This window comes from Pseudophryne corroboree, chromosome 5 (genome assembly GCF_028390025.1).
Source record: "Pseudophryne corroboree isolate aPseCor3 chromosome 5, aPseCor3.hap2, whole genome shotgun sequence".
Taxonomy (NCBI): domain Eukaryota; kingdom Metazoa; phylum Chordata; class Amphibia; order Anura; family Myobatrachidae; genus Pseudophryne; species Pseudophryne corroboree.
Window position 1 is genome coordinate 307057622 of NC_086448.1, and position 27297 is coordinate 307084918.

General features: G+C 47.6%; 1 protein-coding gene across 5 annotated transcripts in view; it reads left to right on the forward strand.

Annotated features, from left to right (window-relative positions):
* LOC134927671 (cytochrome c oxidase assembly factor 1 homolog) overlaps positions 1–27297 on the forward strand; it is a 386285-nt gene that overhangs the window by 111344 nt on the left and 247644 nt on the right. The window contains exon 1 of one of the 5 annotated variants that reach the window (XM_063922462.1): positions 12521–12623. The exons of the other annotated variants lie outside the window; for them this stretch is intronic. The gene's annotated coding sequence lies outside the window, so the exon portion shown is untranslated. Of the gene's footprint in view, positions 1–12520; positions 12624–27297 lie in introns of those variants that run through there. 5 annotated transcript variants of the gene reach the window in all.

The following is a 27297-nucleotide window of genomic DNA, read 5'->3' on the forward strand; positions in this document are numbered from 1 at the left end:
TTACTGTCGACCAATAGTGGTCGACCTAGACACTGTCGACCTAGAGGCTGGATCCCTTTTTAAATGAGCCCAAAGTTTCTATATACCGGTAATATAAATCTCAGTTTGCAGAGTGCATGCTAGTGGGATGTTTCTAGACAATTTGGCTCCCAGTGCGAGATTAACAAAATGTCGTTCCCCCCCTTGACATTCAAAAATGTGCCCACCCCCCCACCAGATATTTAAAAAAAACAGTTCGATGAGGGGGCGTGGTCTCGATTAAATTGGTGTGAAAAGACAACCTTGCACCCCAGTTTCTCATACGTCCTAGAGGATGCTGGGGATGCTTCAAGAACCATGGGGTATAGACGGGATCCGCAGGAGACATGGGCACTTTAAGACTTTGAATGGGTGTGAACTGGCTCCTCCCTCTATGCCCCTCCTCCAGACTCCAGTTTAGATTCTGTGCCCAGTGAGACTGGTCACACACAGGGGAGCTCTACTGAGTTTCTCTGAAAAGACTTTGCTAGGTTTATTATTTCTCTTACGTCCTAGAGGATGCTGGGGACTCCGTAAGGACCATGGGGTATAGACGGGCTCCACAGGAGATAGGGCACCTAAAAAGAACTTTGACTATGTGTGTGCACTGGCTCCTCCCTCTATGCCCCTCCTCCAGACCTCAGTTAGATCTTGTGCCCAGAGGAGAAAGGGTACAATGCAGAGAGCTCTCCAGAGTTTTCTGTTTTAAAGAATTTTGTTAGGTTTTTTATTTTCAGGGAGTCCTGTTGGCAACAGACTCCCTGCATCGTGGGACTGAGGAGAGAGAAACAGAGCTGGCTTATCAAGTTGGGCACTGTTTCTAAGGCTACTGGACACCATTAGCTTCAGAGGGAGTCGGAACACAGGTCTCACCTGGGGTTCGTCCCGGAGCCGCGCCGCCGTCCTCCTCACAGATGCCGAAGATAGAAGCCAGGTGAGTATGAGAAGGCAAGAAGACATCAGGCGGCAGAAGACATCAGATCTTCATGAGGTAAGCGCACAGCGGTAAGCTGCACGCCATTGCTCCCAGTACACACACACAAGCAGGCACTGAAGGGTGCAGGGCGCAGGGGGGGGCGCCCTGGGTAGCAATATTCCTCATTTTGTGGCAATATAAGCAGGATTAGGCTGTGGCACAGTAAATCCACAAATCCCCCGCCATTTTTTATATAAGTTTACTCGGACCGAAGCCCGCCGTCGGGTGGGCGGGGCTTGATCCTCAGCACTAACCAGCGCCATTTTCTCCACAGAAACTGCATGAGGAAAAGCTGGCTCCCTGATCTCTCCCCTGCTGAACCTTCACAGGCTGGAAAAAAGAGGAGGGGGGCACTTTGGAGACGCAGTGAGTGGGAATTTAAGGCTATATATATAAAAAGCGCTATCTGGTATATATATTCCAGTGTTTTTATTTAAGCGCTGGTGTGTGCTGGCATACTCTCTCTCTGTCTCTCCTAAGGGCCTGGTTGGGGTTTTGTCCCCTTATAGGTTAATCCCTGTGTGTGTGGGGTGTCGGTACGTGTGTGTCGACATGTCTGAGGCGGAAGGCTTCTCCAAGGAGGCGGTGGAGCAAATGAGTGGTGTGTCCCCGTCGGTTGTGCCGACTCCGGATTGGATGGACATGTGGCATATGTTGAATGCAAGTGTGGCATCTCTACATAAAAGGCTTGATAAGGCTGAATTAGGGGGGACATCAGGGGGTCAATCCTCAGATTGGACCGACTCACAGGGCCCGTCGGGGGTCTCAAAAGCGTCCCTTAACACAAGACACTACTACCGACACGGATTCTGACTCCAGTGTCGACTACGACGAAGTAAAATTGCACCCTAGGGTGACTAAAACCATTCAGTGTATGATTGTGGCAATAAGGGATGTGTTACATATTGAGGATGAACCCTTGGTCCCCGACACAAGGGTACACATGTTTAAGGAAAAAAACAGATTATTAATTTTCCCACATCTCATGAATTAAATGATTTCTTTGGAAAAGCTTGGGAGACTCTGGAAAAGAGACCGCAGATCCCCAAAAGAATTTATATGGCATACCCCTTCCCTAAGCAGGACAGGGAGATTTGGGAATCATCCCCCACTGTGGACAAGGCCCTGACGCGCTTGTCCAAGAAAGTGGCGCTACCGTCTCCTGACACAGCGGCCCTTAAGGACCCTGCAGATCGCAGGCAAGAAACTACCTTAAAGTGTATTTATTCTCATACGGGGGCTGTGCTAAGACCGACAATTGCGTCGGCATGGGTGTGTAGCGCAATTGCAGCTTGGACAGATGAGCTGACAGATCAATTTGATAATATGGATAAGGATACTATATTCTTAACTCTAGCCCATATAAAAGACGCAGTCTTATTTATGAGGGATGCTCAAAGGGACATTGGATTGCTAGTTTCTAGGGCCAATGCCATGTCTATCTCAGCGAGAAGATCCTTATGGACTCGCCAATGGACGGGTGATGCGGATTCCAAAAAACATATGGAAGTTCTACCCTATAAGGGTGATGTATTGTTTGGGGATGGGCGGACGGACCTGGTTTCCACAGCTACAGCAGGTCAATCAAATTTTTTACCATATATTCCCCAACAGCAAAAAAAGTAACACCCTATCAGATGCAGTCCTTTCAGTCGCACAAGTCCAAAAGAGGTCGGGGATCCTCTTTCCTCGTCAGAGGTAAGGGCAGAGGCAAAAGGGCACCTGCTTCGGCAGGTCCCCAGGAACAAAAGTCCTCCCCGGCTGCTCCAAAACCCACAGCATGACGCTGGGGCTCCCCTGAGGGAGTCCGCACCGGTGGGGGCACGTCTTCGACTTTTCAGTCAGGCCTGGGTCAGATCAGACCTGAATCCCTGGGTGTTGGAAATAGTTTCCCAGGGGTACAAACTGGAATTCGAGGAGGTGCCTACCAGCTTCCACATCGGAAAGGGATGTAGTGTTAGCTGCAATTCAAACGCTGTGTATACAGCAAGTGATAATCAAGGTTCCCCTGCACCTGCAGGGAAGAGGTTACTACTCAACCCTATTTGTGGTCCCGAAACCGGACGGTTCGGTCAGACCTATTTTGAATCTGAAATCCCTAAACCTGTACATAAAAAGATTCAAATTCAAAATGGAATCACTCAGAGCGATAATAGCCAACATGGAGGAGGGGGAGTTTATGGTGTCTCTGGACATAAAGGATGCGTACCTTCATGTCCCCATATATGTCCCCCATCAGGAATACCTGAGATTCGCTGTACAGGATTGTCATTACCAATTTCAGACGTTGCCGTTTGGACTTTCCACGGCCCCGAGGATTTTCACCAAGATAATGGCGGAAATGATGGTGGTCCTGCGCAAGCATGGAGTCACAATTATCCCATACTTGGACGATCTCCTGATAAAAGCGAGATCAAGGGAGAAATTGCTGAGCAGTGTGGCACTCTCTCTGAGAGTGCTCCAGCATCACGGTTGGATTCTAAATCTACCGAAGTCACAGTTGATTCCGACAACTCGACTACTGTTCCTAGGTATGATACTGGATACGGAACAAATGAAGCTTTTCCTCCCAATAGAGAAAGCCCAGGACATCTAGAACATGGTCAGAGACCTGCTAAAACCGAAAAGGGTGTCAGTTCACCAATGCACTCGAGTTCTGGGAAAAATGGTGGCGGCCTACGAGGCCATTCCCTTCGGAAGGTTCCATGCAAGGACTTTTCAATGGGACCTTCTGGACAAGTGGTCCGGGTCCCATCTGCACTTACATCGGAAAATAACTCTGTCCCCAGGGGCCAGAGTGTCTCTCCTGTGGTGGTTGCAAAGTGCTCACCTGCTGGAGGGTCGCCGGTTCGGGATTCAGGACTGGATCCTGGTTACCACGGACGCGAGCCTCCGAGGATGGGGAGCGGTCACACAGGGAAAAAACTTTCAGGGACTTTGGTCAGACCAGGAGTCCTGTGTACACATCAATGTGTTGGAACTCAGGGCCATTTACAACGGCCTTCGACAAGCGGAGAGTCTTCTTCGAAACCTACCGGTTCTGATTCAATCAGACAATGTCACAGCAGTGGCTCATGTGAACCGCCAAGGCGGGACAAGAAGCAGAGTCGCGATGGCGGAAACCACCAGGATTCTTCGCTGGGCGGAAAATCATGTAAGTGCTCTGTCGGCTGTCTTCATTCCGAGAGTGGACAACTGGGAAGCAGACTTCCTCAGCAGACACGATCTCCATCCAGGAGAGTGAGGACTTCATCAAGAAGTCTTTGCAGACATAACACGTCTTTGGGAAACTCCTCAAATAGACATGATGGCGTCACGTCTCAACAAAAAGCTTCGGAGGTATTGTGCCAGGTCTCGGGACCCTCAGGCAGTGGCAGTAGACGCTCTGATAACACCGTGGGTGTTCAAATCGGTTTACGTGTTTCCTCCTCTTCCTCTCATCACAACGGTGTTGGGGATCATAAGGCAAAGAAGAGTACAGACGATACTCGTTGTCCCAGACTGGCCTCGAAGGGCCTGGTACTCAGATCTACAAGAGATGCTCACAGGAGATCCCTGGCCTCTTCCTCTGAGGGAAGACCTGTTGCAACAGGGGCCCTGTGTATTTCAGGACTTACCGCGGTTACGTTTGACGGCGTGGCGGTTGAACGCCGAATCCTAGCGAAAAAGGGGATTCCGGAAGAGGTCATCCCTACTTTAATAAAGGCTAGGAAGGAGGTAACGGTTAAACATTATCACCGTATCTGGCAAAAGTATGTGTCTTGGTGTGAGACCAATAATGCACCTACGGAAGATTTTCATCTGGGTCGTTTTCTCCACTTCCTACAGACAGGAGTGGATATGGGCCTGAAATTAGGCTCTGTTAAGGTTCAGATTTCGGCCCTCTCGATTTTCTTTCAGAAGGAATTGGCTTCTCTTCCAGAAGTCCAGACGTTTGTAAAGGGAGTGCTACACATCCAGCCTCCTTTTGTGTCTCCAGTGGCACCGTGGGACCTCAACGTGGTGTTGCAGTTTCTAAAATCACACTGGTTTGAACCGTTTAACAAGGTTGAGTTGAAATTTCTTACTTGGAAGGTGGTCATGTTGTTGGCCTTGGCATCAGCAAGGCGAGTATCAGAATTGGCGGCTTTGTCACACAAAAGCCCCTACTTGATTTTTCATGTGGATCGAGCTGAATTGAGGACACGTCCGCAATTTTTGCCTAAGGTGGTTTCTTCATTCCATGTGAATCAACCCATTGTGGTGCCTGTGGCAACAAGTGACCTGGAGGATTCCAGATCCCTGGACGTAGTCAGGGCCTTAAAGATTTATGTAGCCAGGACGGCTAGAATTAGGAAAACAGAGGCTCTGTTTGTCCTGTATGCGGCCAATAAGATTGGCGCACCTGCTTCGAAGCAGACTATTGCTCGCTGGATCTGTAATACGATTCAAGAGGCTCACTCTACGGCTGGATTGCTGGTACCAAATTCGGTAAGGCCCATTCCACTAGGAAGGTGGGCTCTTCTTGGGCGGCTGCCCAAGGCGTTTTGGCATTACAACTTTGCCGAGCGGCGACTTGGTCGGGGTCAAACACTTTTGCTAAATTCTACAAGTTTGATACCCTGGCTGATGAGGACCTAGCGTTTGCTCAGTCGGTGCTGCAGAGTCATACGCACTCTCCCGCCCGATTGGATGCTTTGGTATAAACCCCATGGTCCTTACGAAGCCCCCAGCATCCTCTAGGACGTAAGAGAAAATAAGATTTTAAACCTACCGGTAAATCTATTTCTCCTAGTCCGTAGAGGATGCTGGGCGCCCGTCCCAGTGCGGAAACTCTGCAAGACTTGTATATAGTTGTTGCTTACATAAGGGTTATGTTACAGTTGAAATCGGCCTTGGACCGTTACTGTTGTTGTTCATATGGTTAACTGGTTATGTATGATCCAGGTTACATGGGATGATTGGTGTGGGCTGGTATGAATCTTGCCCTTGGATTTCTAAATCCTGCCTTGTATTGTCCATCTCCTCTGGGCACAGTTCTCTAACTGAGGTCTGGAGGAGGGGCATAGAGGGAGGAGCCAGTGCACACCCATAGTCAAAGTTCTTTTTAGGTGCCCTATCTCCTGCGGAGCCCGTCTATACCCCATGGTCCTTACGGAGTCCCCAGCATCCTCTACGGACTAGGAGAAATAGATTTACCGGTAGGTTTAAAATCTTATTTTTAAGGGAGACCTGCTGGCAACAGGCTCCCTGCATCGTGGGACTGAGGGGAGAGAAGCAGACCTACTTCTGTGAGTTTCAAGGCACTGCTTCTTAGGCTACTGGACACCATTAGCTCCAGAGGGTCTGATCGCTAGGTACGCCTAGATGCTCGTTCCCGAAGCCATGCCATCACCCCCCTTGCAGAGCCAGAAGTCAGAAGACGGGTGAGTAGAAGAAGATCAGAAGACTTCAGTGACGGCTTTGAGGTACCGCACAGCGGCCGCGCTGTGTGCCATGCTCCCACACACACAGGCACTGTAGGGTGCGGGGGGGGGGGGGGGCCCTGGGCAGCATATAAATCATCAACAGAGACTGGCAATCAAGTATATAAGTGTCTAGGCACTATATTTAACCCCCGCCACTATAAATATATGTAAGTAATGGCGGGGCTGAAGCGCGCCATTAAGGGGGCGGGGCTTCCCCCTCACAGCTCATTTCAGCGCCTTTTTCTCCTCACAGAGACGCTGGTCCCTCCAAAGCACTGCTGTACAGATCAGAGTGAAAAACGAGGGGGGCACAGTTGTTTGGTGCAATATAAGTTAAAAATAAAAGCACACTATGGGGGTAATTCCAAGGGGATCCGGTCTGAAGATCGACAGTGTCTAGGTCGACAATGTTTAGGTCGACCACTATAGGTCAACAGTCACTAGGTCGACATGGATGGAAGGTCGACAGGGTTTCTAGGTCGACATGTGCTAGGTCGACAGGTCTAAAGGTCATCATGAGTTTTTCACATTTTTTTTTTTTTTTTTGTGGATTTTTTCATACTTAACGATCCACGTGGACTACGATTGGAACGGTAAAGTGTGCCGAGCGAAGCGGTAACTGAGCGAAGGCACCATGCCCGAAGCATGGCGAGCGAAGCGAGTCATGCGAGGGGACGCGGTGCACTAATTTGGGATCCCGGTCACTCAACGAAGAAAACGACACCAACATTTTTTCCCCCCTCATGTCGACCTTTAGACCTGTCGACCTAGCACATGTCGACCTAGAAACCCTGTCGACCTTCCATCCATGTCGACCTAGTGACTGTCGACCTATAGTGGTCGACCTAAACATTGTCGACCTAGATACTGTCGATAAAACGAACCACACCCAATTCCAAGTTGATCGCAGCAGGAATTTTTTTAGCAGTTGGGCAAAACCATGTGCACTGCAGGTGTGGCAGATATAACATTTGCAGAGAGAGATAGATTTGGGTGGGTTATTTTGTTTCTGTGCAGGGTAAATACTGGCTGCTTTACTTTTACACTGCAATTTAAATTGCAGATTTAACTCACCACACCCATATCTATCTCTCTCTGCACATGTTATATCTGCCTCCCCTGCACTGCACATGGTTTTGCCCAACTGCTAAAAATTTTCCTGCTGCGATCAACTTGGAATTACCCCCTATATCATGAGCGCCGTGGAAATGAGCTGCTAAACTCCTTCTGTGTTTCCCTGACAGAATGTACTGGGGTCTATCCCTTATAGCCAGTGTAATGTTGGTGGGTGTTTGGTACACGTGTGTCGGCATATCTGAGGCTGAGTGCTCTGCCACAAAGGGAATGACTCTGTCGGCACTGTCGACACAGGGTGGAAAATTTCCAGGGAAAATGGTCAAGCCAGGAAGCTTGTCTGCACATAAACATTCTGGAATTAAGAGCCATTTACAACGGCCTTCGGCAAGCGGAACATCTTCTTCGCGGTCTGCCCGTCTTGATTCAGTCAGACAACATAACAATGGCGTACATAAACCGCCAGGGCGGAACAAAGAGCAGAGCGGCGATGGCGAAGGCCACAAAAGTTCTTCGCTGGGCGGAGAAACATGCAAGCGCTTTGTCAGCAGTCTTCATTCCAGGAGTGGACAACTGGGAAGCAGACTTCCTCAGCAGACACGATCTCCATCCAGGAGAGTGGGGTCTTCATCAAGAGGTCTTTGCAGAAGCGACAAGTCGTTGGGGAATTCCTCAAATAGACATGATGGCATCTCACCTCAACAAGAAACTTCAGAGATATTGTTCCAGGTCGAGGGACCCTCAAGCAATAGCGGTGGACGCCCTGGTGACACCATGGGTGTTTCAGTCGGTCTATGTGTTCCCTCCGCTTCCACTCATTCCAAAGGTGATAAAGATCATAAGAAGAACAAAGTTTCAGGCGATCCTCATTGTACCGGACTGGCCAAGGAGGGCTTGGTATCCAGATCTTCAAGAATTACTCGTAGAAGATCCCTGGCCTCTTCCTCTACGAGAGGACCTGTTACAGCAAGGACTGGGCGTGTATCAAGACTTACCGCGGCTGCGGTTGACGGCATGGCGATTGAACGCCAAATCCTAGCCCGAAAGGGTATTCCCAGTGAAGTCATTCCCACACTACTTCAGGCTAGAAAAGAAGTAACGGCAAAGCATTACCACCGTATTTGGAGAAAATATGTGTCTTGGTGTGAATCCAAGAAGGCTCCTATGGAAGAATTTCAGCTGGGGCGTTTGCTCCATTTTTTGCAAGCAGGTGTGGATGCGGGCCTAAAGTTGGGCTCCATTAAAGTACAAATTTCGGCCTTATCTATTTTCTTTCAGAAAGAATTGGCCTCCCTTCCAGAAGTTCAGACCTTCATGAAGGGCGTGCTGCACATCCAACCTCCCTTTGTGCCCCCAGTGGCACCATGGGATTTTAATGTGGTGTTGCAGTTCCTGCGATCTCATTGGTTTGAACCTTTGCGTAAGGTTAAGTTGAAATTCCTTATTTGGAACGTAGTCATGCTGCTGGCCTTGGCATCCGCAAGGCGGGTGTCGGAATTGGCGGCTTTGTCTCACAATAGCCCCTATTTAATCTTCCATGCTGATAGAGCGGAGTTGAGAACTCGTCAGCAATTTCTGCCAAAAGTGGTTTCATCGTTTCACGTAAACCAGCCTATGGTGGTGCCGGTGGCTACTGACGTCTTGGCGGAATCGAAGTCTCTCGATGTGGTCAGAGCTTTGAAAATCTATGTCGCCAGAACGGATCAGATTAGGAAAACAGAGGCCCTGTTTGTCCTGTGGGCTCTCAACAAGATTGGGGCTCCTGCTTCCAAGCAGACTATTGCACGCTGGATCTGTGATACGATTCAGCAGGCTCATTCTACGGCAGGATTGCCGTTACCGAAATCGGCGAAGGCCCATTCTGCCAGAAAGGTGGGCTTATCCTGGGCGGCTGCCGAGGGGTCTCGGCATTACAGCTTTGCCGAGCTGCTACTTGGTCGGGATCAAACACCTTTGCAAAGTTTTACAAGTTTGATACCCTGGCTGAGGAGGACCTCTTGTTTGGTCAATCGGTGCTACAGAGTCATCCGCACTCTCCCGCCCGTTCTAGAGCTTTGGTATAAACCCCATGGTTCCTGAAGCATCCCCAGTATCCTCTAGGACGTATGAGAAAATAGGATTTTAATTCCTACTGGTAAATCCTTTTCTCTTAGTCCGTAGAGGATTCTGGGCGCCCGTCCCAGTGCGTACTGAATCTGCAGTTATTGGGTATGGTTACACACATGGTGTGTTGCGTTTAAGTCAGCCTGTTGCTGACGTTATTCATGCCGTGGCATGCATTATGCTGTTATTGGTTGTGTTTTACACAGGTTGTGTTATGCTTTATGTCAGCATATTGCTGCATATTCTTCATGCAGTCGGCTGGTGTTCTATTGAATGCCACGTTCTGCGGCATACTGGAGGTGTGAGATGGTAAGATGCTCACCGTGGTTTAACATTAATTCTTTCCTCGAAATGTCCGTCTCCCTGGGCACAGTTACTTAAACTGGAGTCTGGAGGAGGGCCATAGAGGGAGGAGCCAGTTCACACCCATTCAAAGTCTTAAAGTGCCCATGTCTCCTGCGGATCCCGTCTATACCCCATGGTTCTTGAAGCATCCCCAGCATCCTCTACGGACTAATAGAAAAGGATTTACCGGTAGGTATTAAAATCCTATTTTTTGACTCTGCACCAACAGACCTCGGCCACTACAGTTACAAAAAAAAATCCACCATATTAAGCCTCACACAGTAATGCACCCTGCACCATATTATGCCACACACCGCAATGCCCGTGATACATTATGCCCTACAGTAATGCTTCTAATTACTTTTAAATGCTCGTTTGCCATGGGTTTCACGCGCTGGGTGTCATGCTCGTTGCCAGAGGTTTCATGTGCTGCGTGTCATGCTCCTTGTCAGTGGTTTCATGGGGTTTCATGCTCTGGGATCCATGCTGGTTTCCATGCTCTGGGAGGGGTGTCATACTCATTGCCAGGGGTGTGTAATACTCATTTCCAGGGGTGTGTATTGCTAGTTGCCCGGGGTAATGCCCATTGCCAGGGGTGTGTAATGCTCATTGCCAGGGGTGTGTAATGCTCATTGCCAGGGGTAATGCCCGTTGCCATGGGTGTGTAATGCTCGTTGCCAGGGGTGTGTAATGCTAGTTGCCAGGTGTAATGTCGTTGCCAGGGGTGTGTAATGCTCATTGCTAGGGGTAATGTCATTGCCAGGGGTGTGTAATGTAATACTCGTCAGGAGTGTGCGCCGGCTCCAGATCCTCCAGCCCGTCAGCTCTCCTGCTCCCCCTTCTCCCCGCCATAGTACTCTGCTCTGGGGGTGGAGCAGTCAGGAACAGGAAAAGTGCCACGGCGGGCACCCCGTACAGTTGCACGACGCGTGCGCCGCTAGAAACGGCACTGGTTCTTAGCCATTTGCAAGATCATCCAGACCTTTTTCTTAATATTTTTAATTATAAAAGAGGAAACTATTTTACTGTTGTACTGAGATTTGAAAAAAAAAATAAAAAAAAAATGGTGCTATGGCAACGGCCCCCATATGGAAATCTGATGATAAAAATTTGGTAGTCCTAGATGGATGATCATTTGGCAGGTTACTACAGCGTCAGTGAATCGTCGTGATGGTCGGACCAAATTCTTTTCAGCCCAGAAGAGTGGGGATTAGGAGTACACGTATGAAGGATGGAATTACATATTGTTCCGTCGTTTCATTTACAATGCCCAGGGTCAATAGTGAAATTTCTTCTTCGGGTTTCGTAGGGCTCCACAGGGAGAACATCGGAGTTGTAGGTGACATAGAATTTGATGTCAAATAAGAACCACGCGGCCCATCTAGTCTACCCCTTTGGTGGTGGTGGATGAGAGTCCGGGCACCAAACAGTTAAGCTTTCAGGCTTCTCAGAATGCTCAACTCCTCTCCCCTATAACCCCGCCTCCATGTTCAGACAGATCAGTTTTTTTATTGGTGCCAGGAGGGAGCTTCTATAGCAGTCCTAAGCGTTCAAATTGAAAAGTTTATTTTTTCTTCCTTTTCTGAGCTTGTCAGCGCTGTAAGTCTGTCAGACTTAAGCACTGCAGCTCCATAACCCCCCGCTGGTGCTGAAACTTCCGCACGGCTAGTGCCAAGATGGGTGCTTGCAGCAGGGGCCTCACACCGTGTCTAGCGCTGCTTACTGTGGGGACCCCAGGACTGCGTGGCCGGCATATGGGGGCAGGTAAGAGGGTCCCATCTTAAAAGGACCCGCATTTAAATAGCAGTCCACGCTGGCGCCAACACTGACTCCGGTCAAGGATTTCACTAGACCACCAGGGCATATAAGGCATAGGTTTTTAGTGTATACACTAAGGGGGTCATTCCGACCTGATCGTAGCTGTGCTAAATTTAGCACAGCTACGATCACTTACACTGACATGCGGGGGGACGCCCAGCACAGGGCTATTCTGCCCCGCATGTCAGGCCGGCCATCCCCCGCACAAGTACAAAAGCATCGCACAGCGGCGATGCTTTTGTACTTGAAGAGTAACTCCCAGCCAGCGCAGCTCTTGCGGCTGGCCGGGAGTTACTCGTCGCTTCCCAGGTCGCAGCGGCTGCGTGTGATGCCACGCAGCCACTGCAGGCCGCCCCCCACATGGTCAGGCCACACCTGCGTTGGTTGAACCACACCCACAAAACGGAGGCCAAATGCCGCCCCCTCCCGCCCAGCGTCCGCTTCTGCCTGTCAATCAGGCAGAGGCGATCACTAGGTAATGACAGACGTCAGCTGTCTCGCTTGCACCGATGCACTATGGCGCCGGCGCATGCGCACTTCTGACCTGATTGCTGCGCTGCGATGAACGGCAGCGAGTGATCAGGTCAGAATGACACCCTAAATTTCTAAAGGCCTTTAGTACCTGGGGTGGAAAACCAGCAAGGGAAGGCAGTGCTTAACCTGTAGCCCCTCCCCCAGCTTTGGGTGGATTTCCCGCCCTTCAGCTGTAAAGAACACTCCCTCCTTCCCTCAGAGACCAGGGCAGACATATTCAGCATGCAGCAAGCAAGGTCTCTGGAAACGCTGGGCTCATTCTCCCTGTAAAAACGTCTAGAAGGAGCCAGGTTTTTACACTTATACAGGTACTTTCTGTGAATCAGCTAATTGCTGACTTTTGTCTTCACTTGGTTATACAGTTACTGTTGCCATAAAAGAGTGTGAGTGCGACACACAAATTTTGCAGTTATGTCTAACAAGGTAAACGGTTGCAAATAGTCAGAAACACCATTATTGCTTTCATGTAAAATGTGCTCTGCAGGGTTATCTGCACAGGATGTTGTACAAGATGGGCTATGTGTTATATACCTCCTAGTCAGTCAACAACTCCTTTACCTACACAGGAACCTCCCTGTGCTTCCTTTACACAATTATTGGGTACTCTGATGGACAGACTTACAACAGCCATGGGTCCCCCTTATGCCAGTACCAGCCCCAGATACAAATCCACCCTGGGTGGAAACTCTGGTGAGTTCAGTTCAAAGTGTGGCACAGACATCTATAGTTTTACGCTACCAGGGAACAAACAGCATTCTATATCAAAATATGAAATACTATAGCTTCCTCTCAATCCACTAATATATCAGACTCAAACGAGTCATCTGAGGAGGAAGGTGAAGAAAATATTCTCTCTGTCACGGATTCATGTGTAGCAGAGGAGGAGGCTTCTATTACTGTAGATGTACCAGCATTAATAGAGGCAATTAAACAAATCCTTCAGCTAGCTGAGGATGAACCTGCTGCTGTCGCTAAGAAAACTCATGTATTTAATGACAGAAAATAATCAAATCAGAATTTCTAAATTCTGACCATCTGATGGAAAATAGACAGGAACCTTGGAACACCCCTGGTAAAACGTTTCCTCTGTCTAAGTGACTCTCATCTCGCTATCCTATCCCTGCGGGGATTGTGTGAGGTGGGAGACTCCTCCTCCGGGTATGAGTCGTTGGGTCGACCCAACTTGCCATTAGGTCGACATGGGCGTTAGCTCGACAGGTCAAAAGGTCGACATGAGGTTTTTGACTGTTTTTGGTGTTCTTTGGTTTTGTTTTTGGTGTTCTGTTGGTTCTTTGTAAAGTGACGGGGAACCCAAATTAGTGCACAGATTACCGTTCCAATCGTAGTCCACGTGGATCGTTAAGTAATGAAAAAAATCCAATTTTTTTAAAAAAATGTGAAAAACTCATGTCGACCTAACGGCCATGTTGACCGAATGCATGTCGACAATGGCATTGTCGACCTTCCATGGTCGACCTAAGTTGTGTCGACCTAACGACCGTAGCCCCTTCCTCCAGTGGATTCTCATATCACACGTTTGGTAAAGACAGCTACTTTACCTGTCACTACCATTAAAGGTACCCACAGATAGACACATTGAAAATTGCCTCAAGTCTATCTTTTCACTGATGGGTGCTGTAAATAGGGCTACAGTGACAGCCTCATGGGCAACAGGTTACAGGCAATATTGGTGGAATTGTCTGTAGATACTGTATATCAGAAGAGTGCAGAATCTATTTCGATTATATCAAGAAAGCGACATCTTACATTGGTGAAGCTCTATCTGATGCTGGTGTGTTGGTGGCAAAACAGTCGGCAACGTCAGTGCTGGCAAGACGCATTATCTGGTTACCCTCTTGGAAAGAGGATTTAGATTCCAAGAAAACTCTGGAAGTACTACCCTTTACGGGAGATGTTCTGTTTGGAGAAAAACTAAACAAAATAGTGGCATCCTTAGCGGTTGCCAAAACAGTTTTTCTCCCTTCAGCTACACCACGGCCTTAGAGCAATAACTTTTGTACCTTTCGTCCAAAAGGAAAAGCGAAAGGACAAGTGTTTCCTAGGCAATAAAATGCCTCAAGGTCTACTAAGCCTTGAGACTAAGCAGCGATGGGCAGCAATGCAACCTCCAGCAAAACCTGGCAAACCCACAGCCTGACGGGCCTCCCTCCCCCTAGGGGACCTCAGGGTGGGAGGCCAACTTCTTCATCTGGCACAAGTCTGGATCAAGACAACTTCAGATGTATGGGTGCAAGAGGTAGTATCTCACGGGTACGCCATCTCTTTCAAAGGATGTCCCATTCAGCAGTTTGTCACTGAATCAGATACAGACACAGAAAAGGCTCTGACACTACAAAAAGTGGTTCAATCACTCCTCCAATCAGAAGTAATAGTTCAGTTCCTCAGGCTCAAAAAGGAAGGCGCTATTTTACGACACTGTTCCTTGTTCCAGAGCCGAATGGGGCATACAGGCCTATTCTCAATCTCAAATCTCACAACAGATGTGTGAAAGTTTCAAGTTTTACATGGAAACTCTACACTCCATAGTTCTAGTATTAGAGCCTGGGGATTTCATGGTGTTGTATTGCTCTTTCACATCAACAATACCTGAGGTTTGCTTCCCTAAACCAACACTATCAGTTCCAGGCACTGCAGTTTGACCTGGCTACAACACCCAGAATATTTACAACAGTCATGGCAGTCAAGGCAGCAAACATGCATCGTCAAGTAGTCAAGATACTTCCTTACCTGGATGACATACTGCTACTGCACAAATCACAGTAGGTATTGCACAGCCAATACAGACAAAATAGCCTTCCTACAAAGTCACAGATAGCTTATCAACTGGAAACAGTCCTCCCTTATACCGTCACAAATTATGGTACATTTGGGAGCCCTGCTAGACTCCCAAAATCAAAGACTGTTTCTAATAATGAACAAAATATCAAAACTGAGGGCCAAAATACATCAGTTCCTTCACCGTCCTCAGGTGTCTCTTCACTTGACCGTGCAAGTGCTTGGCCTGATGTTATCTGTATTTGACATGGTAGAATTTGTCCAATTTCACTATTGGCCTTTACAAAGTGGAATGGCCAGCCTCATCAGATCAAACGGCAGATAATAACTCTGACTCCAGAGGTTCGCCTATCATTAACTTAGTGGCTCTACAGCAATCACCTAGACAGGGGTCGCCCCTTCCAGATCCTGAATTGGGGGCTTCTCATTACAGATGTCAGCCTTTACGGTTGTGGAGCTGTAACCGAGCAACACTCATTTCAGGGGAAATGAAGCCTGGCAGAGTCTCAATTATCAATCAATGTACTAGAACTGAGGGCAGTATATAAAGCATTGACAATGGCACGCAGTTTTCTCCAAGGCAGGCCTGTGCAAATTCAATTGACAATACCATAACACTGGCATATATCAATTACCAAGGCTGCACTTACAGTATAATGGCAATGCAAGAGGCAGCCAAAATACTAAAGTGGGCAGAACGTCATCTTCCAGCCATATCAGCAGTGCTAATTCCAGGCCTCTTCAACTGGGTAGCAGTTCCTCAGTTATCAGGATGTGCATGAGGGCGAATGGGCTCTCCACCCAGAAGTGTTCCAGCTACTAGTAGACAGGTGGGGCCAGCCAGACGTCGATCTGGTGGGCTCACATCACAACCACAATATCCCAGTATATGCATCAAGGTCACAGGATCCGCAAGCGGTATTCGTGGACGCTCTAGCGGTACAATGGACCTTTCATGTAACATACAGTGGGGATTGAAAGTTTGGGCACCCCAGGCAAAAATTCATTTTAATGTGCAAAAAGAAGCCAAGGAAAGATGGAAAAATCTCCAAAAGGCATCAAATTACAGATTAGACATTCTTATAACATGTCAAAAAAAGTTTGATTTTATTTCCATCATTTACACTGTCAAGAGAACAGAAAACAAAAAATGGCGTTTGCAAAAGTTTGGGCACCCTGCAGAGTTAATACCTTGTACTGCCCCCTTTGGCAAGTATCACAGCTTGTAAGCGCTTTTTGTAGCCAGCCAAGAGTCTTTCAATTCTTGTTTGAGGTATCTTCACCCATTCTTCCTTACAAAAGTCTTCCAGTTCTTTCAGATTCCTGGGCTGTCTGTGATGCACTGCTCTTTTAAGGTCTATCCATAGATTTTCAATTATGTTGAGGTCAGGAGATTGTGAAGGCCATGGCAAAACCTTCAGTTTACGCCTCTTGATGTAATCCACCGTGGATTTTGAGGTGTGTTTAGGATCATTATCCATTTGTAGAAGCCAGCCTCTCTTTAACTTCAGCTTTTTCACAGATGGCATCAAGTTAGCCTCCAAAATTTGCTAGAATCTTATTGAATCCATTTTTCCTTCTACTCGTGAAATGTTCCCTGTGCCACTGGCTGCAATACAACCCCAAAGCATGATTGATCCACCCCCATGCTTAACAGTTGGACAGAGGTTCTTTTCATTAAATTCTGTGCCCTTCCTTCTCCAAACGTACCTTTGCTCATTCCGGCCAAAAAGTTCTATTTTAACCTCATCAGTCCACAGAACTTTATTCCAAAATGCATCAGGCTTGTCTATATGTTCATTTGCAAACTTCAAATGCTGATTTTTGTGGTGAGGACGTAGAAGAGGTTTTCTTCTGATGACTCTTCCATGAAGACCATATTTGTACAAGTATCTCTTTATAGTGGAATAGTGTACCACAACTCCAGTGTCTGCCAGATCTTCCTGGAGGGATCGTGCAGTCAAACGTGGATTTTGACTTGCTTTTCTCACAATCCTGCGAGCTGTTCTGTCTGATATTTTTCTTGGTCTTCCAGATCTTGCTTTAACTTCCACTGTTCCTGATGACTGCCATTTCTAAATTACATTCCGAACAGAGGATATGGGCATCTGATAACGCTTTGCTATCTTCTTATAGCCTTCTCCTGCTTTGTGAGCGTTAACTATTCTCAGTTTGTGTTCTACACAACTGCTTAGAGGAGCCCATGGTGCTGATTGTTGGAGCAAGGTCAGATGAGTCTGGGCTTTTAAAACCTTTGAGATTTACATCACGTGGTCTTTCCAGACGATGATTGAGAACAATCCATGACACTGCCAGGTCTCGGTTGTCCAAAGGGGGCAGTACAAGGTATTAACTCTGCAGGATGCCCAAACTTTTGCAGACGCCATTTTTTGTTTTCTGTTCTTTTGAAAGTGTAAATGATGAAAATAAAATCAAACTTTTTTTGACATGTTATAAGAATGTCTGATCTGTAATTTGATGCCTTTTGGAGATTTGTCCATCTTTCCTTGGCTTCTTTTTGCACATTAAAATGAATTTTTGCCTGGGGTGCCCAAACTTTCAATCTCCACTGTATGTATTTCCCCCAATATCCCTTCTACCAAGGGTAATAAGGTAAAGTTACATGGGATCTCTCTGTGTTATTAGATGCACTTTAAAAGACCCCTTTTGAACCTTTATAATCAGTGGACCTCAAATGGTTGACGGCTAAGACAATATTTTTTGGTGTCGGACTTAGGAGCTCTCTTCTGTCATCCACCTTTCCTGATTTTTCATCATGACAGGGCAGTTCTACGGACTAGGCCTGGTTCCCTTTCTAAAGTGGTTTCCTATTCGCACCTAAATCAAGAAATTGTAGTTCCGACTTTTGTCTCACCAGATCTCAGATCTGGTGAGATTTGTCTCACCAGAACGGTCTCTGAATACCTGCCTTAGATATTTACGTAGACCGAACCAGTTCTATCAGAAGATACTACTCGCTATTCCTACCTTATGGATTAGAATGGTCGTTGCACAAGCATACAGTCAAGTTGCTTTGCCTGTCCCAACGTCAGTTTCTGCCCTTTCCAGTGGCGCACGCAGGGGGGTTTCCGAGTACCTGGAAACCCCCCCAAATGAGCCATCTCCGCAAAAGACGCGACCACAACCGCGATCGCGGAGCTGCTGAATCATACAGCATGTCCGAGGATGGGGGGAGGGGGGTGGAAGGGGAGCTGCTGGCTGCACCTATACGCAGCCACAGCAGCTCCCTCTGTACTCACAGTGGCGGCAGTCAGGAGGTAACTGACATCGAGGCTGAGTTGTACTGTGATTTAGCCGGCATTGGAATGTAACTAGTCGGACAGGGCTCCCTTTGTCCTGTTCTAACTTCTTGCAGTCTCGTGGTTGGTGCCAGTGGCTGTGTGCTTGGATTGGTAGGATCTCAGAAGTTGAAGACTTGTGCCGTGGTCCGCTTCTAGGTAACTGCAGAGAGCAGGAATCATTCTGTAGGACCGCACTAACATACAGTATCCAAGCCCATTTTTTGCGAGGCTGCTAAAGAGAACCAGAGGGTGATAGGTGTTGCTGTAGCCATAGAAGGGGGACATGTCATGGGGCAGTGTCACTACGGTGGTGACACATGACATGTGGAATTAACACTCAATCAAAGCAGTGGGGAGGGGTTACGATATGGAGCAGTAATCAATACTAATATATATAGGGTGGGTATGTTATGGAACAGTCTCCATACAGAAGGTCTGATATAAGGCAGTGTACATATAGAGGGGGTTTGACGAACTGTATTATCTATACAGGTTTTTTTTGACAGGACAGTAGTATCCACACAGAGTTGGTATGATATGGGCCAATAACCATATAGAAGGGGGTAAGATTTGAGGCAGTGTCAATGCAGAGGATTGGAGGGCATCATGTGGGGCAATATCAGAACAGAAGGGTTGCAGTATCAGTACATACTGTAGGGTACACACACACACACACACACACACACACACACACACACACACACACACACACACACACACACACACGTTAACTGTACCCTGTGTTCTGAATTTTACCCCATATGAGTATAGGGAACAATAACATAACATTGGGCAATATCAATATTATTACTGATTTCATCATAATCTGCATAATTTAGTGAAATGTGAAACTGGGAGCATATATCCCGATAGGCACAAACAAAAACCATCTACAATACCTGTTCTATTGTACTAGGCATATCTTCTTTGTGACCCTGGTTTTAGTTGCTTGTTTGTGTTTCTTTCTATTGAGCATTTATACATTATATATTTATTTGTAACAGGAGAGCTTGGAACCAAATAGCAATGGAGATTCCTTCCACATGCTCTCCATCACCTAACAGTTTCAAGAAGCATTTTGGATACCCAAATCCTCAAAACAGCACATCTGTTAAACAAATAAGAATGAAGGGGTTTATTCATGAAGCAGTAAAAAGTGTGGAGAAGTGAGTCAGTGGAGAAGTTGTCCATGGCAACCAATCCGCTTTGAAGTAACATTTATGAAGTGCATTCTATAAAATTGTACTTAGCAGCTGATTGTTAGCCATGGGCAACTTCTCCACTGGTCACTTCCACACTCTTTTCACTTCTTCATGAATAGACCCTAGTCTTTTGTTGTTTCTAATGTCAGGGGGGGTTTCTACTTTGCATGACGATTGCCCAATGGACTTGGCAGCAGTTTCTATGTACGTACCAAAAAAGCTGAGCTGCTTTCCCAAACCAACCTACTGTTGAGCTACCACACCATTAAGATCTTTCCATATCCTGCAACTACCCTATTGTTGATTTATACTAAACATTACCATGAGAAAACGCGGGCGGATTTCCATTTGCCCAGAAACCTCTCCCTCTAGTTAGCTACTCAATTTATGACCAAATAGCAGTAGTATAAGGGATAAAATGGAGCTGTTGCCCATTCACAGATCAGATGGGTTTGGTTCAATTGCCGCATCTAATAACTTACTGTGATTCCTGGTTCCTTTTATGTCTGAAGTTTTATATACACTGCACTTTCTATGAGACAGACTATAGTCTGTTAAGGGCCAACTTTACCCACTTCATGAGTTTGGTCAGACTTGCTCTAAAATCAAACAGTTGGAAACCCCCCCCCCCCCCTCTGAAAATCCTGCGTTTGCCCCTGCATTCTGCTAGATCTGTAGGACCCTCATGGGCGGTACACTGTGGGGTGTCTCCTGAGCAAATATGTAAGGCCGCTACATGGTCTTCAATTCACTCGTTTCTAAAATTCTACTAATTTGATACCTTTGCATCCCAGGATGCTTCCTTTGGACGCAGGATTCTGTTATCCTCTCAGGCGCGTCCCCTCCCTTAAAAATACTGCTTTAGGACATACCCAATGTTCTCCCTGTGGAGCCCAATGAAACCCCAAGAAGAAAATGAGAGTTATGGCAGACTTACATTTCTTAACTCTCTTTCTTCGAGGTTAATAGGGTCCACAAGGCGCCAACCTTGACGCACCTGGCCTCTCTGGGTTTTTGTGGCATTAGCAGGGTTAGAAAAATTCACTTAAAAATAAAAAGAAGCTTTTTTTTTTTTTAACCAGTGTTTTATTTTTTTTACATTCATGTTTTAATGAATTGAATCATATATTAAAAACTTGATCAACCATGAGGTGGCTGTCTAGTCTAGTTTTTGGTGTGTTGTCCTGAGGATCACCCGGTACTCCAACCCCCTAGTATGTCTTCTGATATCCAGTGTTACCACTTAATAAAGTTTTCATCCAAATCCATCCAGTGGCAGGTCCAGAACAGCCCCCCGGGTCAAGTATCTGGCCACTGTACACTGATGTGAGGTCCAACTAGGACCCCATCCCCCATGTATGTCTTGTGGGATCCAATGTTACAACTTTGTGATGTTTTCATCCAAATACATCCGGTGGAAGACCTAGAGCAGGCTCTCTGAGTCACAGTTTAGCCCGCCATCACGTTTCATCCGGGACTCTAACCCCCCTAAACCCTAAAATTTGCCCAGAATCCAACTGGAGCACCTCACAATTGGTGCAGACAAACAAACAGAGCAATTTATTATATATAAGATATATTTATAGTGTTCACGCTAGGCTGTTTTAGCAGAGAGCGGCGCCCTACCCAATTTTTTTAAGGGCAAAATCCGCCCTGCCCTTTCTGCGGCACCCTGCTAAAACAGTCGTCCGCTTCCTGCCCTCCCAGAGTGTAAAGATGCCATGCGCATACGCACGGCATCCATTCACGCTATGGGAGAGAGTTTTGGGAAAGCCCAGCACCTCCGTAGGTGCTGGTCACGTCCCCAACAGTAACGCCACCAGCCGCCCACGCCCCCAACAGTAACGCCACCGGCCGCCCACGCCCCCTGTAGTAACATACATACATACATATATATATATGTATATTTATGGTATACGGTCGTTATGTCGACCACTGAAGGTCGACATGGTCATTAGGTCGACATGTACTAAGTCGACAGGTCAAAAGGTCGACGTGAGTTTTTCACAATTTTTTTTTTCATTTTTTTGGATTCGACCTAATGACTGTCGACCTAATCTGTGTCTATCCAACGACCCATATCCATACATATGACGAAGTCCGCAGTGACGAAACCGGTAGGGGCCAGGTCCAGCATGAGACTCATCGTGCAGCGGGGAAGCACCCTTCAGATGCGGTGAAGCCCAGTCTAATTGTACATATGTTATATACTTACGGTGGTTTATACCGCCGCTTGCGGTACGTTTTCTAACCTATGTGTGTCGGATCTTTCTAATAAATCAATTTGAAATACAGTTATGCACTATGGAGCGCTCCTCTTTTTGATTGAATTGCAGATAGATAGATATATAAGCAGGGTTGAAATTTTTTTTTTTTTTACAAAAACAACAACACTTTTTTTGGTCTAAACCAGGGTTTGTTTTTTTTACATGAATGTTTTCATGGATTGAATCATGTATTAGAAACCTTGATCAACCATGTTTTAATGCTTTCTAACATTAGGCCTAATTCTGACCTGATCACTAGGCTGCATTTTCGTACAGCCTGCGATCAGGTCTAAACTGTGCATGCATATGCACCACAACGCGCAGGCGCGTCACATGGGTACAAAGCGGATCGCTGCTCAGCGATGGGTTTGTGCGGAGATTCCATTCACACGGGCGTTCGCAAGGACATTGACAGGAAGAAGCCTTTTGTGGGGGTCAACTGACCGTTTTCCGGGAGTGTCTGGAAAAACGCAGGCATGTCCAAGCGTTTGCAGGGAGGGTTCCTGACGTCAATTCTGGTCCCGGACAGGCTGATGTGATCGCATCGGCTGAGTAAGTCCTGGGCTACTTAGAGACTGCACAAAATCTGTTTGTACACCTCTGCTACACATGCGTTCGCACACTTGCAAAGCGCAAATACACTCCCCTATGGGCGGCGACCGTGCGAACGCAGGACTGCAAAAAAAACCTAGTGAGCCAACAGGTCTGAATTAGGCCCTTTAATAATGTTTTCTCTAACGTCCTAGTGGATGCTGGGGACTCCGAAAGGACCATGGGGAATAGCGGCTCCGCAGGAGACTGGGCACAAAAGTAAAAGCTTTAGTACTACCTGGTGTGCACTGGCTCCTCCCCCTATGACCCTCCTCCAAGCCTCAGTTAGATTTTTGTGCCCGAACGAGAAGGGTGCAGTCTAGGTGGCTCTCCTGAGCTGCTTAGAAAAAAGTTTAGTTTTAGGTTTTTTATTTTCAGTGAGACCTGCTGGCAACAGGCTCACTGCACCGAGGGACTAAGGGGAGAAGAAGCGAACTCACCTGCGTGCAGAGTGGATTGGGCTTCTTAGGCTACTGGACATTAGCTCCAGAGGGACGATCACAGGCCCAGCCACCGTCCCCCTTACAGAGCCAGAAGACTGAAGAGGTCCGGAAAATCGGCGGCAGAAAACGTCCTGTCTTCAATAAGGTAGCGCACAGCACCGCAGCTGTGCGCCATTGCTCTCAGCACACTTCACACTCCGGTCACTGAGGGTGCAGGGCGCTGGGGGGGGGGCGCCCTGAGACGCAATAAAAACACCTTTTTTGGCAAAAAATACATCACATATAGCTCCTGGGCTATATGGATGCATTTAACCCCTGCCAATTTTTCCATAAAAAAGCGGGAGAAAGGCCGCCGAAAAGGGGGCGGAGCCTATCTCCTCAGCACACTGGCGCCATTTTTTCCTCACAGCTCCGTTGGAGGAAGGCTCCCTGACTCTCCCCTGCAGTTCTGAACTACAGAAACAGGGTAAAACAAGAGAGGGGGGGCACTAATTTGGCAGATAAATATATATTGCAGCTATATCAGGGAAAAACACTTATATAAGGTTATCCCTATATATATATAGCGCTCTGGTGTGTGCTGGCAAACTCTCCCTCTGTCTCCCCAAAGGGCTAGTGGGGTCCTGTCCTCTGTCAGAGCATTCCCTGTGTGTGTGCTGTGTGTCGGTACGTTGTGTCGACATGTATGAGGAGGAAAATGGTGTGGAGGCGGAGCAATTGCCTGTGTTAGTGATGTCACCCCCTAGGGAGTCGACACCTGACTGGATGGTCTTATGGAAAGAATTACGTGATAGTGTCAGCACTTTACAAAAGACTGTTGACGACATGAGACAGCCGGCAAATCAGTTAATACCTGTACAGGCGTCTCAAACACCGTCAGGGGCTCTAAAACGCCCGTTACCTCAGGTCGATACAGACACTGACACGGACACTGACTCCAGTGTCGACGGTGAGGAAACAAACGTATTTTCCAGTAGGGCCACACGTTACATGATCACGGCAATGAAGGAGGTTTTGAACATTTCTGATACTACAAGTACCACAAAAAAAGGGTATTATGTGGGGTGTGAAAAAACTACCCGTAGTTTTTCCTGAATCAGATGAATTAAATGAGGTGTGTGATGAAGCGTGGGTTTCCCCCGATAAAAAACTGCTAATTTCTAAAAAATTATTGGCATTATACCCTTTCCCGCCAGAGGTTAGGGCACGTTGGGAAACACCCCCTAGGGTAGATAAGGCGCTCACACACTTATCAAAACAAGTGGCGTTACCGTCTCCTGATACGGCCGCCCTCAAGGAACCAGCTGATAGGAAGCTGGAAAATATCCTAAAAAATATATACACACATACTGGTATTATACTGCGACCAGCAATCGCCTCAGCCTGGATGTGCAGTGCTGGGGTGGCTTGGTCGGATTCCCTGACTGAAAATATTGATACCCTGGACAGGGACAATATATTATTGACTATAGAGCATTTAAAGGATGCATTTCTATATATGCGAGATGCACAGAGGGATATTTGCACTCTGGCATCAAGAGTAAGTGCGCTGTCCATTTCTGCCAGAAGAGGGTTATGGACGCGACAGTGGTCAGGTGATACGGATTCCAAACGGCATATGGAAGTATTGCCGTATAAAGGGGAGGAGTTATTTGGGGTCGGTCTATCGGACCTGGTGGCCACGGCAACGGCTGGGAAATCCACCTTTTTACCCCAGGTCACCTCTCAGCAGAAAAAGATACCGTCTTTTCAGGCTCAGTCCTTTCGTCCCCATAAGGGCAAGCGGGCAAAAGGCCACTCATATCTGCCCCGGGGCAGAGGAAGGGGAAAAAGACTGCAGCAGACAGCCTCTTCCCACGAACAGAAGCCCTCCCCCGCTTCTGCCAAGTCCTCAGCATGACGCTGGGGCCTTACAAGCGGACTCAGGCACGGTGGGGGCCCGTCTCAAGAATTTCAGCGCGCAGTGGGCTCACTCGCAAGTGGACCCCTGGATCCTGCAGGTAGTATCTCAGGGGTACAAATTGGAATTCGAGACGTCTCCCCCTCGCCGGTTCCTGACAACGTCTCCCCCCGACAGGGAGGCGGTATTGGAAGCCATTCACAAGCTGTATTCCCAGCAGGTGATAATCAAGGTACCCCTCCTACAACAGGGAAAGGGGTATTATTCCACGCTGTTTGTGGTACCGAAGCCGGACGGCTCGGTGAGACCCATTTTAAATCTGAAATCCTTGAACACTTACATAAAAAGGTTCAAGTTCAAGATGGAGTCACTCAGAGCAGTGATAGCGAACCTGGAAGAAGGGGACTATATGGTGTCTCTGGACATCAAGGATGCTTACCTCCATGTCCCAATTTGCCCTTCTCACCAAGGGTACCTCAGGTTTGTGGTACAGAACTGTCACTATCAGTTTCAGACGCTGCCGTTTGGATTGTCCACGGCACCCCGGGTCTTTACCAAGGTAATGGCCGAAATGATGATTCTTCTTCGAAGAAAAGGCGTCTTAATTATTCCTTACTTGGACGATCTCCTGATAAGGGCAAGGTCCAGAGAACAGTTAGAGGTCGGAGTAGCACTATCTCAAGTAGTACTACGACAGCACGGATGGATTCTAAATATTCCAAAATCGCAGCTGATTCCGACGACACGTCTGCTGTTCCTAGGGATGATTCTGGACACATTACAGAAAAAGGTGTTTCTCCCGGTGGAGAAAGCCAGGGAGTCACCCGACCTAGTCAGGAACCTCCTAAGACCAGGCCAAGTGTCAGTGCATCAATGCACAAGGGTCCTGGGAAAGATGGTGGCTTCTTACGAAGCGATTCCATTCGGCAGATTCCACGCAAGAACTTTTCAGTGGGATCTGCTGGACAAATGGTCCGGATCGCATCTTCAAATGCATCAGCGGATAACCCTGTCTCCAAGGACAAGGGTGTCTCTCCTGTGGTGGTTACAGAGTGCTCATCTCCTAGAGGGCCGCAGATTCGGCATTCAGGATTGGGTCCTGGTGACCACGGATGCCAGCCTGAGAGGCTGGGGAGCAGTCACACAGGGAAAAAATTTCCAGGGCTTGTGGTCAAGCATGGAAACGTCACTTCACATAAATATCCTGGAACTAAGGGCCATTTACAATGCCCTAAGTCAGGCAAGGCCTCTGCTTCAGGGTCAGCCGGTGTTGATCCAGTCGGACAACATCACGGCAGTCGCCCACGTAAACAGACAGGGCGGCACAAGAAGCAGGAGGGCAATGACGGAAGTTGCAAGGATTCTTCGCTGGGCGGAAAATCATGTGATAGCACTGTCAGCAGTGTTCATTCCGGGAGTGGACAACTGGGAAGCAGACTTCCTCAGCAGACACGATCTTCACCCGGGGGAGTGGGGACTTCACCCAGAAGTCTTCCACATGATTGTGAACCGTTGGGAAAAACCAAAGGTGGACATGATGGCGTCCCGCCTCAACAAAAAACTGGACAGATATTGCGCCAGGTCAAGGGACCCTCAGGCAATAGCTGTGGATGCTCTGGTAACACCGTGGGTGTACCAGTCAGTATATGTGTTCCCTCCTCTGCCTCTCATACCCAAGGTACTGAGAATCATAAGAAGGAGAGGTGTAAAGACTATACTCGTGGCTCCGGATTGGCCAAGAAGGACTTGGTACCCGGAAATTCAAGAGATGCTCACGGAAGACCCGTGGCCTCTACCTCTAAGAAAGGACCTGCTCCAGCAGGGACCATGTCTGTTCCAAGACTTACCGCGGCTGCGTTTGACGGCATGGCGGTTGAACGCCGGATCCTGAAGGAAAAAGGCATTCCGGATGAAGTTATCCCTACCCTGATCAAAGCCAGGAAGAATGTAACTGTGCAACATTATCACCGTATTTGGCTTAAATATGTTGCGTGGTGTGAGGCCAGGAAGGCCCCTACAGAGGAATTTCAACTGGGTCGATTCCTGCATTTCCTGCAAACAGGACTGTCTATGGGCCTCAAATTAGGGTCCATTAAGGTTCAAATTTCGGCCCTGTCGATATTCTTCCAAAAAGAACTAGCTTCAGTTCCTGAAGTTCAGACGTTTGTCAAGGGGGTACTGCATATACAGCCTCCTTTTGTGCCTCCAGTGGCACCTTGGGATCTCAATATAGTTTTGGGATTCCTAAAATCACATTGGTTTGAACCACTCACCACTGTGGATTTAAAATATCTCACATGGAAAGTGGTAATGCTGTTAGCCCTGGCTTCAGCTAGGCGTGTATCAGAATTGGCGGCTTTATCCTATAAAAGCCCTTACCTAATTTTTCATACGGACAGGGCAGAATTGAGGACTCGTCCTCAATTTCTCCCTAAGGTGGTTTCAGCATTTCACTTAAACCAGCCTATTGTGGTGCCTGCG